Here is a 15,940-nt window from a genome sequence, read left to right as displayed (position 1 = left end):
AGAGGCGGTGCGGTTGGCGCAGGATAGAGCAGGGTTTAGAGCTGTTGTGCATAGGGTCGCTATGAGTCGGAAACGACTCGACAGCACATAACAACAACATGCAAAACCTATACTTGGACCAGGAGGCAGTCATCAGAACAGAGCAGGGAAACATGCATAGTTCAAAATTGAGAAGTGTGTCATGCCTGGGATGTGTCTTCTCTCCATACCTTTCAATCTATGTGTAGTACAAATCATCCAGGAGGCAGGGCTGTACAAAGAGGAATGTGGCATCAGGATTGGAGGAAAATTCATCAACAACTGGTGTTATACAGATGACACAACCCTGCTTGTTGAAACTGAGGTGGCCCTGAAGCACTTGCAGCCTTCAAAATGGATTGAAGCTTAATATCAAGAAAACAAAGATTCTCACCACTGAGCAGATCGACAGCATTATGACAGGTGGTGAAAAAATTGAGATTGTTCACAGCTTCAGTTTGCTTGGCTCCACAATCAACACTCTTGGTACCAGCAGCCAGGAAATCAAGGACTAATTGCATTGTGAAAGAGTGCTGTCAGGAACCTCTCGAAGGTACTGAAGAGTAATGACATAAGTCTGGAGACTAAGGTGCACTGGATCCAGTCCATAGTCTTCACAATTGCTTGCTATGAGAGAGAGCTGGATAATGACTAGGGATGATAGAAAGATAGAATCTGCCTTTGAGAATTCTGCCTTTGTGATATTGGAGAAGAATATTTAATATACCATGGACTGCCAGGAGAACAAACAGGTTCATCCTAGAGAGGGTGAAACAAGGCTGCACATTGGAGGTAAGGATTCTGAGGCTTCATCTGACATACTTTGGGCATGTTTCAAGGAGGGACCAGTCTTTGGAGAGGGACATCATGCTTGGGAGGGTGAAGGGACAGAGAAAGAGAGGAAGATCACTCATGAAATGGATTGATTCGGTGACGAGGTAATGAGGATAAGTGTGTCAGAGACGGTAAAGTTGGCACAGGATAGAGCAGGTTTTGGGGCTACTGTACACGGATTGCTATGAATAGCAAGTGACTCGATGGCTCGATGGCACACAACGACAACAACACTTGCATGAGTGGATTTTATTATGGAATTGTGGAGAATACTATTAGAATTAAAGTGTGATAGTAGAAAGCTCTCTAAAGACATAGGAACTAAGAGAAAATAAAATAAGTCCAGAATTCAAAATAGCAGGAAGATCTTTGAATTCATATAAACTGAAGAACTGGCTGCAGAATAGTAATCTGTTTCTCCAGGGGGGAAAGTACTTCTCAGGAAACATGTATCCCATTATTTAATATACATTGCAGCCCCTAATTCACTGAGTAACTACAAAAACTTTTTTTATATTGGTTAGGCTTCCGTTTTTACAACAATAAAACAAGGAAGTTGTTTCCAACCTAGGATCTCTAGACTCTTCAGGTTCTTGAGAGTTTTCATGACTGGAAGTAGAGAAGGTGTCTTTGAGCAACCTCCAAAGTGTGAAAAAGCCTAAAGGAAACTGTGCACTTAGCACCTCTGTCAGGTTTACATAGGCTCACTGAAAAGTCGCCTCTTTCTATTTGGTTGGAGTTCCACTCACTTCGTGCAGAAAATAGGTTGTTAACCAGAAGCTCTAATTAGCAATCACTTATTATACCTTGTTGGTTGGCGTTGTTGTTATTGTGTGACTTTGGGTCTGTAATGACGCACAGCTGACCCTCCAGCAGGTTTTCAGAAGCAGTTAATTGCAAGAGAGAAGATTGCTCATCCTTCTGCCATGGAACTACTGGTAGATTTGAACTGTGTGCCTTCAGGAAGGCAGAGCAGCTTCTTAACCACTAGGCCACCAGAGCTTAGGTTGAGAAAATCAGAAAATAAAATTATTTCTTGAAATAATTTCTTAGCCAACCAGAATATTTTAAAATAGTCTCTGGGAAAAATTGTTAGACTCACCAATTCATGGTGTAGAGGCCAAATGAGATGACCTTGGGGGCACAATAGATCACTTTCGTATTGCCTTTCCACTCAAGTTTTTATAATGAGACCGTAAAAAGGGGATTAGTCCGTTTTGTCACTCAGTTAGGGTTAAAATGAGCCATCTCAGAGGCAGAAGTGAGGGAGCTGATTAATACCCAGAAGATAAGAATAGAGTGTATCTTTTTTATTCAGAATTCCTGTGATGGAAGCCTATTTCCAGAATGCAAAGAACTTCAACAGCAACGACAACAAGAGAACGTAAGAAGCAATAGCAAAGAAAAGGCCGAGGAGGCAGCAGAACCAGGAGGCCAACAGGAGCCAGCTCTGTGGGTTTCCTGGGTCCGTAGAGCGAGGGAGCTGAACAGCTTCAGACAGGAGGCTACTGGCAGAGTGGGGTGCCTCTGGGAACTTAGTGGTAGAACTGAAGAGCTTTGGAGCACTTGCCTAGAGCAGGGCCAAGGTCAGGGCAATTCAAGAGACCAAGGAAGCATGGGTCAAAATGCTGAAGGCCTGAGAGAAGCCATGAGTTGATGCTGGTAGTGACTCTCTCCCTTTCATGAAGTTAGAGGAGACATCTACACCACCTCATCTAACATCAACTAATTCTAATTCCCACAGTAAGCCTGGCCCATCTCCCACCTAAATTCTCCTCTGGGACATATTGTGCCTGCAGAGTCTGCACTGGTGGCTTTCCAGTTGGTCTTTCTATCATCTATGTTATGCCAACAGCTTTCATCTCCCACCGGAGTTCAGCTGTCAGAGAGCCTGGAGTCTTCACAGACCACCTAGGTCCTCTGGGTGGAGAGGACATGAAGGAGAAAAAGATCTGAGGAAAGCTATTCTGCTTACCTCTTACTCCACACCACAGGGGTAATGAGCACAGCCCCTGGAGTTTGACAAGCTTGACTCAAAGCCCAGGGCTGCCACTTGCCTGTTCCGTGCCCTTAAGTCCTCACTTACCTCAGCATTCTTCTCTGAAACCCGGGCAGAAAAATGGCTTCAGAAAGGTGTTTGTGTTGTAAGAAATCAAAGCACAAGACCATGTAAAAAGTCCATGGCACAGCATAAACACCTAGTAACAGTAGCTCTTTCCCTGAGATTAAGTCCCTGGATAGCAAAAAGGGTTAAGAACTCCACTGCAAGGAGAAAGGTTGGTGGTCTGAACCAATCTATCTGGAGGTGCCTAAAAAAAACAGGGCTAGTGATCTGCTTCCAAAGAGTCAACTCTCTACAGTTGAGCAGGCAACATGTGTGCCTTATTCCCTTATTTTTGTATGCCACAAGAGCTACTGTTATGTTAGATACCGAACGAGTAAATATAACTATTAAGGAAAACTCTGATTTGGAGCAACGGCCCGGGAGAAGCCAGCTTGTCTCTCCTTTGTCTCAGGTCACCTCATTGTCAGACATAAACATAGAGATTACTGTGTGAGGAGACTATGTTAGTTATGCAGCCTACAAGCCACATTTAGTCATTCAGTCCTGGTGAAGGGGATATGGTAGGATCTGGTCGGGGAAATGAACAATTTGTGAACGTTCAAAACCATCTAGGAAGACTGCTTCACATAGGCGTGAGACTCTGAATTGCATGCTAGACAAATTATGCACTTGGCTTTGCATGGTAGTGATTTTTTAAAGGATTCTTACAAAACTGGCTCCTATTAGGGAGAGGTTAAAAATGTGTCAAATGTCCAACATTTCCAAATTGCTGTTTTCAAACATCGTGTCTAACATCACCATTCCTCTTTCCCTCACCTCTCCAGCTACAATCTGTATCTTTGGGTTCTGTAATTCATTGCAATGCCTTACAGAAATTAAAAATAAAACCACACCACACATAGCAAAACAACTATCAGGGAAATGGCTCACACCAATCCATGGATCAGGCTTGTTCATCATACTGCTGCAGGTGGGAGTGGCTTACAGAGTAGCTGGTTCAGTTCAAGGCATGTGGTTGCAAAGGCTGGTGAGTGGAAAGCTGGATGGTTGCTGGCTGTGATTCTCAGAACAGCTGGCACAGTTTAGATTGTAGTGTAAAGAGCAGGATGAAAAGATTGGACGTTTTAAGAGAATTCCTCTATATATGCATTTCAAGGCTATAAACCAACACTTCCAAGAGAACTTAGTGTGACGACTTGAGTCAAACCTCCCAGTGAGGCAAAGATGCAAGATACATCCCACTCTAACCCTACCTCATTAACATAAGAAACAACTTGCTCCAGAACGTGGTCTTAAGCACAAATGGGCTAGAATTTAGAATAAACTGCAAAACAGAAGGCTATGGCTAGAACAGTCGTGTTAGTGAATTCTTTCCACCACAGTTATCCAATACCTTAATGACTTCAAAAAACATTTTTTATAAATGATAAGGGACCTTTCTAGGGTACTAAAGAACAATGATGTCAGTCTGAAGACTAAGGTGTGTTTGATCCAGGCCGTGGTCTTCACAATTACTTGCTATGCATCAGAGAGCTGAACTAGGGTTAATAGAAGGTAAATTGATGCCTTTGAGCTGTGCTGCTGGAGAAGAGTATTGAATATACCAATGACTGCTAGGAGAACAAACAGTTTCATCCTGGAGAGAGTGAAACCATGCTGCTCTGTCTGACATGATTTGGACATGTTGCGAGGAGGGACCAGTCCTTGGAGAGGGAAGTCATGCTTGGGAGGGTAGAGGGACAACGCAAGAGAGGAAGACCCTAGATGAGACGGATTGACTCAGTGACTGGGGTAATGGGAGTAGGTGTGTCAGAAACACTGAGGTTGGCTATAGCAGGATTTAGAGCTGTTGTACATAGGGTCACTATGAGTCATAAGTGACTCAACAACATGTAACAACAAGGGGGGGAATCAAGGTAGTAGATGGAATCCTCAATTTTCAAGTTGCTAGTAAGCAAAGGTTTATAAGTGGAGCAAATGATTCGTGCTCAATAATAAGCTGAAAGGTTGGGGGTTCAAATCTACCCAGTAGAATTATTGAAGGAAGATATGGAGCTCTACTTCTGTAAGATAAGGCATTAAAAACTCTAAGGAATACAGTTCTAATCTAGCACATATGGGATTGTCACAGGCAGGAGTTAACTTGACAACAATGGGCTTGTGTTTTTTTTTCTTGGCAGAAAGGCAACAATGACAGAGAACAAACATACTCAAACAAAGTTCAATACTGTAATCAAGTAAAGCTTTCTGCAATTTTTAGCGCAATATATAGCTGTTATTGCTCTAATGGCAATCTTTTATCTGAGGTATCTATGTTAAGCAATCCATGGGATTTAAATAACTCTAGTGAAAGTAATTAATATTTTGTTTGCTTCACTAAACCAAACATTTATGAGACCAATGTCAGGGAATTAGAAGTGGCACTATTCTCTTCTAGCCAAGCCAAACTATTGTTAGATTTCCAGAAGATTCTGAAAGATATTTTTTGGTTCAATGCTTAACAATGAAAGATTTTTCTCAGACCAATTATTGTGGGGGTTCAATTCAGCTTCAGTGACTCAGTAAAGTCTACAGTCTATGCAAATGTGAAAATCTGCCCAGTATTTTCTCTCCTTTTATCAGAATATTTTTATGGACTCTTTGACTGAAAATGTTTTATAATGGTACCTAGTTATTCTCTAGTTCTTCTAGTCTCATGGCAAAGGAGGCAGTTGTTGATGGAAGCAATTAACCACATATTTTCTTATTTCTGACTTTCTTTCCTTTGTTTCTCCAGGTGAATGAATCCAATTATTGTACCTTGGATGGTAGCCTGCAAGTTCTTAAGACACTAGGTACTACAAAGTATCAAACTGACAACAGTGATTCAAAAGATTGTTGTTGTTGTTGTTGTTGTTGTTGTTGTTGTTAAGTACCATCGAGTTGAGTGTTACTCCTAGTCAACCTATGAGCAAAAGAGCTGAACCTTGTCCTATAACTGTTGTCATTTCTCTAATGTTCATAGAGTTTCCAAAGGGTTGCTGTTTAAGAAGTGGATGTAAATCCTGCTTCCAAGCCTGTCTTAATCTCAGATCTCTACCAAACCCTGTCCACCTTGGGTAACCATTATGGTAACTGACACACCAGTGGATAGCATTCAGTATCACAGCAACCCCAAGTTACCTCAGAACAATAAACTGACAGACCAATGCTGTACCTTTTAGAACTATGTTCTTTTCAAACACAATTAACACCAGGACAAGGGTCTGTGGCCCTCAGGCTAACCAACTTTTAAACACAAAGGCAATTTCTCAGACAATGTATTGATGTTAATGAGGTAGAAATGATTGAGAAAGAGGATGTGGCGATGGACACATAATTTGAAAGATGTAATCAATATCACTGAACTGTATGTCTAAAACTGTTAGTCGTTATTTTATTATGGTTATGATAACTGCTACTGATGAGTTGTTGTTGTTGTTGTTGTTTACCATTGAGTCAGAACTGACCCATACCTGATCCTCCAGCAGGTTTTCAAAGGCAGTTAATTGCACAAGAGTAGATTGTCTATCATTATAAAGCCGCTGGCCTGCTCCATGGAAGAAGGATGATTTCTGACTCAATGGGATACAACGACGAAGAGTGGGAGTTTTTAACAGAGCAGCTAATTTAGACGTAGGGCTGGGGGTGCTCCTTCCATGAGAAAGTGATATTCAGCAGAATTCGAAGGATGAGTGGAAGTTGGTCAACTGAAGAGGGAGGTGGTGAGAATGTTTGGCTGAGGGAGACACATATTTAGTGACCTCTTGGAATGAAAAAGAATGAAACAGGAGTCCCTAAAGTAAAGGTATATTTGTACTGTTAGGCAATATAACATAGCTGGTCACTGGGTCCTTTATTGGATCTGCTGGCTTCTCCATGCCTTTCCATGGTCTGAGGTCCTGGAGTAGGACAGAACTTAACATGTTTGGGGAACTGAAACAAGAAGCACAGCAAAGGAAGGACATTACGAGTAAGTGGAAGAAATTTAAGATGAACTTGAAAAAGTAGGTAGGAGAGTGCTCATTCAGGGGTGATGTTGCTGTTAGGTGCCATTGAGTAGCTTGCAATTCATAGTGACTCTATACAAAGCTCTGAATCCAGCCCTACCCTGAGCCAAGATCGCTGTCTCTGACATACCTACCACTATTCCCCAATTACTGCGTCAATCCATCTCAACTGAGCTCTTCCTCTCATGCATTATCCCTCCACTCTTTCAAGCATGATGTCCTTCTCCAAGGACTGCTCCCTCCTAGTAACATGTCCAAAGCATGTGGGATGAAGCTTAAAAATCCTTGCCTTCAAGGAGCAACCTGGTTTCACCCTCTCCAGTATGAACCTATTTGTTGTCTTGGCAGCCCATGGAATGTTCCATGCACTTCTCCAACACCATAGTTCAAAGACATCAATTCTTTTGCCATCCGTAGTCATTGTTTAGCTCTCTAAAGCAAAGGAAGTAATTGCAAAGACCCTGGCCTGGCTCAGACAGACCTTAGTCTCTAGACTGACACCGTTGCTCCTCAGACCACAGTAAAATGTTGGACTTTAATCTGAGCACAAAGACCATCAAGTAGAGAGTATGTATCTTCTGCCCAAGGTCATTTAGAAAGTGTTTACTTCTAGTCCAGAGAAAGCCAAAGCCTAGACTAGGATGGTGATAAATAAGAACTGAGAAAAATGTGAGGGTTAAAAAGTTTGACAACTAGTTGAGAACAGTGAAACAGGTGACGTCTAAAAATTAAACATAGCTTCCTAGATAAACAACTGGGTAAAGAAGCAAGTTTGCAAAGGGAGTTGTAATCACCTCAAAACTTTTGAGGGAAAATGCCCAAGGGACAAGTAATCTGGAGATCTATTAGTGGCACTGATAAAGAGATGGTTCAGGTCAACAAACTAGATAAAATCATCAAACCGAAGAATGAAACTTGAGAAAAGAACTGAACTCAGATATTGATAAATCAGAACAAGAAACAAAGGAAACTGATAGAGCGTGATCTGGAAGGTAAAAGAAATACCAGGAAAGCATGTCACTCTAGAGAACAAGAAGTTGTTTGAAGAAGGAGGGATTAGTCAAGCACAAAAAATGCTGTTGGTAGTTAAGTAGGATTAATACACAAGGTAGCTCAAGAAGAGTGCAGAGGTGTGGGAGGGGATGAGAGGGAGGAAGGGAGGAGAGAGAGGGGGAGAGAGAGAGAGGTGAGTTTGCATATTTAACAAAATGTGAGGACACTTTTTTACAAGGACACATATTTAACAAGATGTGAAAAAGTGAGGGAAAGTGTAGGAAACTAGTTCAAGACGTAGTGAGGACAATAAGTATGAATAATTATTGCAAGATGTTAAGCAAATCGAGAAGTTGAAGACAGAGGAGTGAGATGGGACAACTGATGAAGTTAGATGGCTCAGAATGCAGGAGCACTTAGAATTCAGTTAAAGGAAAGGATGGCCTCTGAACTGAGAAAACAAGATTTCCATCAAATGACAACAGAAAAGAAGTAGGACTGATGAGGACAGAACTAGATGCGTTCACAATATCCTTGGCAGGAAGGTGAGATGACTTCCATCACCTGCTTCCTATTTTCTTGGAAAAGAACAAATATAGAGGAGATGATGCAGGGAGGTTTAAAGGGAAAGGCAAAGATTTGAAATTATATTCTCAATGATGTGGGTAAGTCAGGAGGAACATGGCAGATTTCCAGGCAGTGTTGAGAGCCCAGGCAAGGTGATGTCGCTATGTAACCTGTCACTGTGTTTCTTTCTACTCACGGCCACCCTGAACCCAACAGAACAAAACACTAGCTAGTCCTGCGCCACACAGTACAATTACTGTTGTACTAGAGCTCATTGTGACAGTTAAAGGAAGTTATCATAAATGAACTGATCTGCTAAATGAATATTTTTTTTTTCCTTTGAGAATATGCTTCTCTTGGTAGCCTAGTGTGGACATAAGAAGTAGAAAGGTTCCCCCTGCCCCATACACCTGAAGAAGGACAAGAGAGAGAGAGAAAGTTAAGAGTTTGGTTGAGAAAATGAATCGTGGATTAAATAATAACAAAAGACAAGAAATAGCTCTGATGAAGTCAAAGAACAGTTTAGGTAGGAGTATCAAGAAGTAGTATCCAAGAGGACGTACAGTTAGAGAGTGAAATGTCTGAATGAAGAGATTTTTTGAGAGATGACAAGGTCCAGGAGTGGATGACAGAGCAGAGATAGAGGAAAAAAGTCATTGGAAATATGGAGCACATGGAATTTAAAAGCCTCATTTGGGACGAGTCATCCACAAAGATATTGCAATCTATTAAGCTCAGAGGAGTAGAAGGGAGATCAGTAGAAGACGATAGAAGACAATAATAGATGCTTTAACTCTGAATAAAGAAGATGTAGTTGGGCACCCCAGGCCTTAATTTCCTGTGTATAGAGGCACAGTAGATTCTAAATGCCATACACTAGGCAGGTAATCATTCTAGATTTCCTAAGTATCAGGGGAAAACAAATGTGAATTTATTGAGGAGACTTCCTAGTAGAGATTATTAGAAATTTCCTAATAAAGGAAAGGATCCCCATATTTATAACTACATCTCACCAGACTAAAGTCATTTTACGTCAGAGGGAAAAAAAGAAGTTATAACTATTAACCACATGTAACTTGTGAAGTCACAAGTCAAAAAGCTCGTATATTTCGTGCCGAGATGAGTCATTCCTGAGTGACACATCCAACTGGGAAGTTTCAGCAACTCTCCAGCATAGAGAAGACATTCTGGTGTCCAGGCTCTTCTGATTTCCTCAAGAGAATCTCTTCTATCGCGTATCACCCACCATTGAGCACAATATCTTTCCTACATAACAGGAAGGTGGGAAATCAATCCAGAAATTGTTTCTTCACATCTAAAACAAATCTCTTGAGGAAAAAGATAAGTACAATTGAAAAGAGCAACACAAAATCTAAACTCTTCCTTTGGCATGTGGTTTATAACCCACTGTTTCCCACCCCCCACCTCCACCCCCACCCCCACCGTCTAAACTCGACCATCCAACTAGCAAATCTCAGGAGCTGCAGTCTGGAATATAGAATCCAATTGGTTAGAACTCCAGTGTCAGTAAAGTTAAGTACAAAAATCAAGAATATTTAGAAAACCTCCCAGCAATTTCGTAGAAGAGTGCTTTTTTTAAATTTATTAGATTGTTGGATTCTGGAAGGTAGGTCACTTTTATTTCATTAAAAATCAGCTGTGAGCTGTTTGGTGATTTTGATTTAAACAATCAAACATCAAGATAGATGGAGAAAAGATTTAAACTGTCAACAATTTCATTTTACTTGGCTCAATAATTAACACCCCTGGTACCACCCTTAGTCAGGAAATAAAAAAATTGTATTACAAAAAAAGTCTGCAGTTAGGGACCTCTCCAAATTATTGAGGAGTAATGATGTCAGTTTGAAGACTAGGGTGCATCTGATTTAGGCCATGGTCTTTCTGTTCACTCTGTATGCATCTGAGAGTAGGACAGTGAAAAAGGAAAACAGAAGAATTGATGCCTTTGAGCTGCGGTGCTGGAGAAGAACACTGACCATCCCATGGATTGCAACAAGCACAAACAAATATATCTTGGAGAAGACGCTCACAGAGTGCTCTTTGGAGGCAAAGATAATGAGCCTTTGCCTCACATCCTTTGGACGTGTTGCTAGGAGGGGCTATTCCTTGGAGAGGGACATGATGCTGAGAAGGATAAAGGGTCAGCAAAGGAGAGGAATACCCTCAACCAGGTGGACTGACACAGTGACTGCCACAATGGGCTCTTGTGTGTCAGGATGTGTGAATATGGTACAGGATAGGACTGGGATCAGATATATTTTTCATAGGGTTGCTATGAGTCATGCTTGATTTGACGGCACCTAACAACAACAAAAATAACAACAACTAATAAGCCAGGGCTCATATTTTGCATATCTTTATTGTACTTTTTGTTCTGTCTTATTTTTTTCCTCTTTCTCTAGCCGTTCTTATTGCATTTTTTTAAATATTAGTCCATAATGGATGAGAATCTTTTTCCTACCTGGTTCTTTACCACTGACAGCTTGAGAAGCTCTGGTTTAAATCAAATCCTGAGGCACATGGAAACTCTAAGGCAGAAGTGGTTACTGCTATGAATATTAGTTGCCATTGTGTGAACCCTAACTCATGGTGAATTTATGTATAAACAAAATGAAATGTTGTCCGGTCCTGTGCCGTTTTCATGATCATAGGTTTTTGTTAGTCTATGTGACTCTTGTACAGTCTGAATGCCTTTTAAATTTTATTTTATTTTTTATGTGTGTGTACCATGAAATCAGATCTGACTGGTGCAGAAGGAGATTGCACCTCCTTCTCTAGCAGAGCATCTGGTGGATTTGAACCTCATACTTCTGGGATTGCAGTGCAGCTTCTTGCCTCTAGACCACCAGAGCTCCTTCTGAGTGCTTTTTAACCTAAGGGGCTCATCTATCACTGTACCAGAAAATAATATAATCCACAGGGCTTTCCCTGACAAACCTAGTCTATCTTAGTCTGGAAGCTTCACTGAGACCTACCCATCATGGATGATCTTGCTATCATTTGAAATTCGAGCTGCACAGCAATCAGCAACATAGCAACACAGAAACTAACAAACTACCACAATATGACAAGCTGATTAACAAGTGGTAAAAGGAAGAGGTAGTGAGACATACATGAGAGAAGTATATATTTTATATTTAGAAGGATCTGATTTCAAATCCCCACTTAGACACTTACTGTTGATCTTGAGCAATTCATGTAATATCCCTTTCTTATCTGCTGATAATCCTTGTCTTCCAAGTTTAAGATGAGAATGACACTAAAATACCGTGCTAAGAGCATAGCACAATATTAGGCTCATGGTAAGAATTGTGCATTCCCTTAAAAACATCTGACTGAGCCCACCATCTATTACTCCAATGGGACTCTGAGGGCCCACCAATGAACTGCGACAGGTGACCTAGCACAGTCAGTACATACTTATAAAAATCTCTCCACTCAGGGCAAGACAAACAACACAGACCAGGTCACCTGTCATCTTGTTTCTGTCCTACCTAAAGATTATAGCATCCTAACTAGGAGGAAAATGTGGCAGCTACTATTGGCTCTCCACCAACATCTAGTCTCCTCCTCTTCCATGGTAAAGAACCTTGATTTTGATCAGATCTCAGCATCTATGCGATCCAGAGGAGCTGAGTCCCTTCATGATAACTTCATGTCCCGCTCTGCAGTAAGTACTATGTCCTGACCAGTGAGGACAAGTTGGCTGAGGGAACCACAGGAACAAGTAATATTTTACTCTTTAAAGGACAACTGGATTTTTTTCCCCCTATATCTGGCTATTGTCTGCAATTAAAAGTTGAAATTGTAGAAATCTTTTTGGGACCCACTCTATGAAGATAAACTAACAAGACAGAACAATGAAAAAAACAGACCTGTGATTGCTTGTTAAACCTGTCACATTCTCAAGAAACCAAACAGAATGTGGAAATTATCAAACAATATCATTATTATCACATGCAAGTAAAATCTTGTTGAAGATGATTCAAAAACAACTGGAACTGTATACTAACAGAGAACTGCCAGAAGTCCAAGTTGGGTTTAGAAGAGGCCACGGCAAAAAGGATATCAGATGGATCTTAGCTGAAAGGAGGGAATAATATGTTGTTGTTGTTGTTGTTGTTATGTGCCGTCGAGTCGCTTGCGACTCATAGCGACCCTATGTACAACAGCCCTAAACTCTGCTCTGTCCTGTGCCATTCGCACTGTCTCTGACACTCCCATCCCAATTATCCCAGTCACTGAATCAATCCACCTCATAGAGGGCCTTCCTCTCCTGCGCCGTCCCTCCACCCTCCCAAGCATGATGTCCCTCTCTAAGAACCGGTCTCTCCTCACAAAATGTCCAAAGTATGTTATACAGAGCCTCAGAATCCTTGCCTCCAAAGAGCCACCTAATTTAACCCTTTCCAGGACAAATCTGTTTGTTTTTCTAGCAGTCCATGGTATTCTCAATACTCTTCTCCAGCACCACAGCTCAAAGGCATAAATTCTCCTTCTATCCTCCCTGGTCATTGTCCAACTCTCTGATGCATAACAAGTGATTGCAAAGACCATGGCCTGTATCAGACGCATCTTAGTCTCCAGAGAGACACCGTTGCTCTTCAGTACTTTGGAGAGGTCCCTAACAGCAGACTTTTCCATGGCAATGCGCCTTTTAATTTCCTGGCTGCTGGTGCCAAAACTGTTGACTATGGAGCCAAGAAAACTAAAGCTGTGTATAAGGGAATAATATAAGAATGTCTATTTATATTTTATTGATTATGCAAAGGCTATGTGAATCATTGTCACAGCTAACACTGAGAATGTGAGTTCTAGAACACTTAATCATGCTCATGGGAAACCTATACCTAAACCAAGAAGCTATTGTGTGAACAGAGCAAGGGAGGATGGTTTAAAATGAAGAAAGGTACACATCAGGGCTATACCTTTTCTCCATTACCTGTTCAATCTCTATGCTGAGTAAATCATTTAGGAACCTGTACTATATGAAGAAGAATGTGGCATAAGGATCAAAGGAAGATTCATCAACAACCTGGATTATGTAGATGACACAACCTTACTTACTAACACTAAAGAGGACATGAAACGCTTGCTGCAGATTATCAAAGACTATTTGGAAACGGGAGTGGTATCCACTTACTAAATAATATGCCTCTGGAAACTATGAACTTTGGTAAACGACCATAGTTATAGAAAGGCTTCAGGCCTTTTATTCACAGGGTTGCTATGAGTCATGCTCGACTCAACAACAATCAACAACAATGTAGTCTTCCATATGGATTAAATCTCATTATCAAGAAAACAAAAATCCTCACCACTGGGCCCATAGGCCACATTAGGATAGATGGAAAGAAGATTGAAGTTGTCAACAGTTTCAACTTGCTTGGATCTTCAATCAACACCCTTGGTACCAGCACTCGAAAAATCAGAAGACATAGTACATTGAGCGAATCTGATGCCAAGGACTCTCCTAAGTGCTAAAGGGCAATGATATCAGTTTAAAGGCCAGGATGCCGTTGATCCAAGCCATGATCTTTTTAATTACTTGATATGCCTCTGAAAATTAGACAATAATAGGATACTAGAATAAGAATTGATACCTTTGAGCTGTGATGTAAGAGAAGAATACTGAATATCCCACAGACACTCAAAAGAATGAACAAATAGATTTTGGAAAAGTGCACCCAGGGTGCTCCTTAGAATTGAGGATGAAAAAGTTTCGTCTCACATACTTTGAGCATACTGTTAGGAAAGGCTGATTCTTGGGAAAAAGAGATCATGCTTGGAAAGGTAGAGTGTCAGAGAGGAAGATCCTCAGAGAAGTGAACTGACGCAGTGACTAACAATAGGCTCGTGCGTGAGGACACCAGTGATGAGGACGGCACAGAAAAGGTTCAAATCTGTTTTTCTCAGGGTCAGTATGAGTCGTATTTGACTCACCACCACCTACCACCACCACCAACAGATCATAATTACTTTAGAATTTTCAAAATGTCAGATAATAACTGCCCTTTTTATTTAAGGAACCATTAGTTGGGTTTGGGGTTATTTTCGGCACAAGTATTCTAATGTACATTAAACACAGATGAACCTTTGGCCTATAAATAATCAGGCAACTTTAATTCTGGGGTTTCCCCTACTCTCTTCTTCCTCCTGAGTTGCTGGATCACCTCTGACTCATCCATCAACCTCAGATCCTTAAGAGTTCAGTATAAACCAGGACTCATTCATCACCTCTCACCACAGGGCCTGGCTTCTGAATTCCAGGAAGTTCTCAGACCAGCGCCTATTTCATCTTTGACTGAGAAAACAAGAGCTCACAGAGCTAAGTGGTAGACTTATACTTATCATCAAGTCAACTTTGACTCATGGCAACCTTCTGTAAAACTGTTAGAAGCCCACGCAGTTTGAGGCCACCAGCTGCTCTGTGGGAGAAGGATGGGAATCTCCTGTGCTGTTAACTGCCTCTGGAGACCTGCTGGAGGGTCAGCTTTGGGTTGGCTCCGATTTGATGGTACACAGAAACAATATGAAGTCAATTAGACTTGTTTTGCAAAGAGGCATGATGAATGGATGAATAAAACAACATTTTTTATAAAAACTACAACAACCTGTTAGAAGCCTTGATCAATTCTATGCTATCCTCTCAGTCTTTGCTGTGTTCATTGTTGTCACGACTGTGTCAAGTCATCTACCTCATGGAGGGTCTTCCTCTCTTTAGCTGGCCCTCCACTTTTCCAAGGACTGTCATATTTTGATAACATGCCCAAAATTTATGAAACAAAGCCCCTCCATCCTTGCTTCTGACTGTACTTAAGAAATTCACCTACTTGTCTGTTTAGCCTGTCAGGGACTAAATTGTGTCCACCTTCCATCCCAACAAATACATGTATTAAGGAGCTCTGGTGGCCTAGTGGCAAAGAAGCTGTTCTGCAATCCCGAAGGTGTATGGTTCGAATCTACCAGAAGCTCCTCAGGAGAAGGAAGGGCAATCTCCTGCTGTGCCAGTCAGATCAGATTCGACGGTACACAATAAGAAACAACAATACACCAACAAACAAACAAATATATGTATATAATCAAGGATGCTTTAGGCAGAATATTAAATTATACAGGAGGTATTAAAAGAAGATGGAAGGAATATACTGAGTCATTGTATCGAAAGGAATTGGCAGATACAGAAGAATTTAATGAAATAACATTTGAGCGAGAGCCTATGGTGATGAAGGAAGAAGTAAGGCCCCAGGAATAGGTGGTATACCAACTGATGTATGTCAGCTAACAGATGCTGCCCTGGATGTGCTCACCAAGGTGTGCCAAGAAATCTGGAGAACAACCACTTGGCCAACTGACTGGAAGAGATCTATATTTGTTCCCATTCCAAAGAAGGGTGACCCAACTGAGTATGGAA

This window comes from Elephantulus edwardii, unplaced genomic scaffold (assembly GCF_000299155.1).
Source record: "Elephantulus edwardii isolate Elephantulus edwardi_28Jun2011 unplaced genomic scaffold, EleEdw1.0 scaffold00063, whole genome shotgun sequence".
NCBI lineage: Eukaryota > Metazoa > Chordata > Mammalia > Macroscelidea > Macroscelididae > Elephantulus > Elephantulus edwardii.
Note: the sequence above shows the minus strand (reverse complement) of the source record.